Raw genomic sequence first — 5611 nt, forward strand, 5'->3', positions numbered from 1 at the left:
TAGATATTTGCACTCCATTTTCATTGCAGCAACATTCATAATAGTGAAGCAATGGTAGCACTTAAATGTCTGTCAACATATTAATGGGTTAAAAAAATGTGGTTTATACATATAATGGATATTATTTAGCCGTGAAATGTAAAGAAATCCTGTCACATGCTATAACATGGATCAACCTTGAGCACAATTATGCCAATTGAAATAAGCAAGTCACAGAAGGACAAATACTACATGATTCCAGTTATATATTAGGTACCTACAGTAGTCAAACTTAGACGCATAGAGTAAAATGGTGGTGGTGGTTGCCAGGGGTTGGGGGCAGGGCAAAATGAGGAGTTACTCCTCAGTGGGTATAGAACTTCAACCATGCAAAATAAAGCATTCTGGAGATCTATGTATAACATTGTGCTTGTGGTTAACAATGCTGTCTACTAAGAATTTGTTAAGAGGGCAGATTTTAGGTTATGTATTTTTTATCACAATAAAACATGTGTTGAAATCTAAACCCCTGGTACCTACTGCTTCTTCTAAACTCCCCTCCTGTTCAGCTCTCACCTGGAAGGTCTCCATGGCTTCCTGATGGTGTAACCAGAACTTAATCCTCAAGTGCCAGAAGCCTTAATAATCAAACTTTCCTTATTTCAGCATTGTTGGACATGTCCGTTCATAGTTACAATGGGACACCCTCAGGTGTCTATCACATGGGCTCCAATTGTGTTACCCCCGCCTCCATTGGGTAAAAACACTCTCACTTCCTCCTGCTAATCAGAGTCCACTGTCCCTGCCAGGACAGTGACCCTTATTTTTATTTTTATTTTTTTTGCTTTTTTTGTCACTGGACACAAAAAGTTCAAAGTGCCCTGATAGCAGCGATCCTTGTGTTTTAGTTAGAAAGTCAGAAATTTGCTGTTTTTTTCTGGAAAGAGCCTGCCTCCTTTGGGAATCATCATCTCTTACCCAAAGATCCAAGAATGTGGAGAAGAAAGCCAAAAAATCCCCCAGTTGGACATTGGGAAAAAAGTAGGTGGGGCCACTCCTACTTCCACCCCTATATTCCCATTCTATATTCCTTCCTTTTAGTGACACATTAGGAATTCTGGACTAATAAATATATTACATCCTAAGGATATTGTATTAGTCAATGTTATCCACAGAAACCAAACCAATGGGATGTCTATATACATATATAAAGATACATATGAAATTTATTTTAGAATTGTTTCATGTGATCATGGGAGCCACGAAGTCCCATGATCAGCCATCTGCAAGCTGGAGAACCAGGCAAACTGGTGGTACAATCAGTGTCTGATGAGTTTGATGAGCTGAGAATTTGGTGCTGATGATGTAAGCCCTTGATCTGAGTTCTCAAGAAACAAGAGTACAGATGTCCAAAGGCAGGAAAAGATGGGTGTCTCAAGGAGAGAGCAAATTCACCCTTTGTCTACTTTTTTGTTCCATTCAGATATCTAGAAGTAATGTTTTACCATCTGTCTGAGCATTTTATACTTGAGTCAGTTGACTCATAAAATTAGTCATCACAGATATCATCCCATTATTTTAGAATACCACCTTCATGCTGGTGCTTCATTTTCACCTTTAGGTAGTTGTTCAAGAGTTCTATGAGGTTAAGTGGCACAGTATGAGAAACAATCAGTAGATCTCATGGTCGTGGGCTCATTCCCATACCTTCTTCACTGTGAAGTGGGTGCCCTGGTCAGACGCTATGCAATGTGGGATTATAATGCCTATGGATTCCACTATATTACTGGTGATATCAGTAATCCCATAAACAGTAGTGCCAACCAAGACTCTGCAGGTAGAAAAGGCGAATGAATAATTGAACAAAATTAAAAGAAAACTCTGGCCTTTCTAGGATGGAAGAAGTTCTGATATGATCAACTTGCCACCAAGTGGCAGCTACCTTCCTAAAAAAAAAAAGAAGTGCTAAATTGGACCTTAATATTGGTCTCTGCCTTTGACAAGTTTGACATTCAGAGGCAGCAATAACTCTGTCTGCCTCAGTAAGTGGAAATCTATGGTATCAAGCCTATATATAGCTACCATGGCCATGTCATTTATATGCCTATCATGACACCTTTGGGGGGAACTTTCTTTCTAGTACCTTTCTTGGTAATGAATGTTTTCTAGTGGACATTAATATGTAATACAAAAATATTAACACTTTGTACCCATATGCCTCTTCCCCAGACCTCCTTGTCCCCAGTGCTTTAATACTCTTCAGGCCTATACCCAGAAGGCCAGGCCAAACCACACATAAACTAGCTTAGGCTTTTTCCTTCACTTTTATCTGATCATATTCAAGTTATCAATTCATTGCCTCTCAGATTTGAATTCACTATTTAATACCTACTCTGCAAAAATGGATTGAATCCTAAACATTTTATCCATTACCAGTGAAGGTGATGCTAAACCTTGCCATTAGAGGATACCAGAGGCACACTGAGGAAAGAAGAGATTCCTCTGGTATGTATTGTATTTTTTATTTTCTTATTCCTGCTGCACAGGGAATTAGCACAGTCAGTGAATGTAAACGTGAATGTAAACTATTTCTGATCTCAGTGGAAAAGAATATATTCCCCAGATCAATGGCCACATGCTATGCGCCTGAGGTGTTATTAATCACCTCCAGAAATGATACCACATGTGACACATTGATTGAAATTAGGTATACACTTGACCCTTGCACAACACAAGTTTGAGCTTCTCAGGTCCAGTGATATGCAGATTTTTTTCCATAAATATAAGTATAGTACTGTAAATGTGTTTTCTTTTCCTTATGATTTTCTTGATGACATTTTTTCTCTAGCTTACTTTATTGTAAGGATACAGGATATAATACATATAACACACAAAATATGTATTAATCAAGTATTCATGTTATCGGCAAGGCTCCTGGACAACAGAAGGCTCTTAGTAAAGTTTTTGGGGAGTCAAAAAAGTTACACATGAACTTTCAACTGTGGAGCATCCCTAACCCCTTGTTGTTCAAGGGCCAACTATACAATTAGTTAACTCTGCACTGGTCTAATCATTTATCAGGTTCCATCTCAATTTTGCTGGGACAAGACTGAGAAATTAAACAAAAATATGATGGAGACCACCACCCTTGCAGGTTAAAAATGGTACTAATTTCCACTATCTCCTTTCCCCAAAGATATGTTTTTATTGTTGTTGTTTGTTTGTTGTTTGTTTTTTTGTTTTTGAGTATAGTTGGCAAAGAATGTTATATTAGTTTCAATAGTACAACATGGTGATTCAACATCTCTATACATTATGCTCTGCTCACTACAAGTGTAGCTACCATCTGTCCCCATACAAGATACGTTGTTTTTATTTACAATCTTGGCCAAGGGAAAATGGTTTCAGTCAGAGATTTACTTTTGGTCTTTTCTACTAGGAGAGCTTTTACTCCACAGATCACAGATTTGATGTGGGATTACTCTGCCAAGTATATCAGTTCCAATTATGCACTTGAGAACTGGTAAATGACCACTGGAGGTGTGTATATACCCAGGAGGCAACTGTGAGTCAAACTTTAGCCAAGAACCAATTTATCACCTGGTTCTCATAGGCCCCAAATCCAACAAGGGTGCTGATGATGTCAATATCAACCCAGAATTTGTGTCTAATTGTCCTCAAAATATAACGTCAGTCCCCTTTTGTCAGCGTACAGACACTTGAGTAATTGGCTGCAGCTTCCTTTAGGGAAAGACAGGAGGTTTCATGACAGTTTATACTTTCCATGGAGTTAGAAGGTTTTACCAACAAGGAACCAAACCATGTTTTCTTCAGTCAATGGGTTTCAGATTTGAAAAATGGTTCAGGTCTGGGAACTGGGACTCAGGTATTGTGATTTTTTTTTTTACTGGGAAAACAATTCTCAGTGTCCTGCTACTCTTGCTTTCTCTTCATTACTGATGTCAAGCAACTCTCTAGTTGGCTGCCAATGTATTTTGCATCCAAAAGCCACAATCCTCTATTTACTCTCCGCAAAACTACCTGTGAGTCAAGTCCCCTTGGCTGCTCCTTCACCCATGCTGATTTAGGTCTCTTGGATTCTGGCAGCCAAGCATTACCACCTGGCCAGCACATCACCATCTGTGTTGATAGGCTCTAACCCTACTTATTGGCCTGTGAGTCAGAAAAAGAAATCAGAAATTCCTGTGAGATAGGGGTGAAGGCATCCATTGTTCTGTGAGGAAGAAATTTCTGCAGCATCTTCAAGCACAGTGGCTTCCAACCAGTGAGTGGAGGAGGTGGGTGAAAAAAATCAACATCCTCAGTGGCATACATCCAGAAGTTCTCTTTCCTATTTTCAGGATCTCAGGTTTTTCCCACAGCCTAACAGAGCTCCTTTGAGTATTCAGAAGTCTCTAAACTTGGAAGTGTAACAAATAGATCTTCTGCCTTCCATCCACCTATGTCTGATAGGCAACAATGGCTGATGAAGGCCTCTTTGTAAGTACCATTGATACTCTATGGCTCACAGGCATAGCCAGTAACTTCTTGTCAACAGCCTTAGTTCTCTTATCATCCTTCTGTAGGGCATTAACAAAATTTAGCAGTAATCCACTAACTCCACTGACTTTAAAAACCTGGTTTATTGCATCTCTATCACTACATTCTCCTCTACTGGGCTACTTTTCCCGGTTGCCATGAAATTTTTAGAATCGTACTGCCACCTTGTGTTAGGGACTATCTGTGCCCTTTTTTCCAACCAGGATCCTGTCCTGATTTGTTCCCAGATTCGATGAACCAAACCAAATCCACATCTTACTACCAATTTACTCATAATACTTTCGTTATTGTTTTAATCTGGATCTTCTGAGAAGCAGATACCAAGACAGGACTAAATGTGCACAGATTTTATTAGGAGGAAAACCACTATGTGGAAAATGGGCAGAAAGATGAAAAGGCTGAGAAAGGTGGCAGACTGAAGCAAGTCTGACCCCAAGGAGAGGAGAGAGGGAGGGAAAACTGGAAGGCAGCAATCTAGGATTCACATAGTTTAAGGAGGGCTCATTCAACATAAGGAAGTTTCAGCAGGACTGTTGGGTTGTCTTCAAGCCAGAGTCAGCTGTCAGAGGAGTCCTAAGTCTCCTAGGAATGCCTGCTTTAGTATGTTGATCAACATTCCACCACTGGTTGAGAGCAGATCATGGGCAGTGTGACCTCGACAAAAAGGTACTTGTGTATTTCAGAGTGTGGCAGCTCAGACCCTTCACCACTCATGCTCCTTATAGCAAGAAGACTGTAAGGAACATTCCTGTGCCTGTCACACATGGCACTCAGTTTATGAACATGCTTATGTGCATCCAGGGTGTCCAACTTTTAGAAATGGCTAAAGTCTTTGTCAGTACAGCAATGGCACTTTTCCAGTGTCAGTGTACCTCAGAAATTGGTTTAACATCCAACCCAGAAACTAGCAAACTGATTCTATAGGGACTTATGAGTGACAGGAGCTGATCTAGTCAAATCTATGACTGCAGCCCTGTAAGAAGGTTCTTTAGAAGGTCTTCTATCATGGGAACTGTGGCAGGCCACAGTTATCACAGATACCACACAGCCTTAATTTTTTTTCCATTTCATA

The sequence above is a fragment of the Felis catus genome, chromosome B1 (genome assembly GCF_018350175.1).
Source record: "Felis catus isolate Fca126 chromosome B1, F.catus_Fca126_mat1.0, whole genome shotgun sequence".
NCBI classification, from domain to species: Eukaryota; Metazoa; Chordata; class Mammalia; order Carnivora; family Felidae; genus Felis; species Felis catus.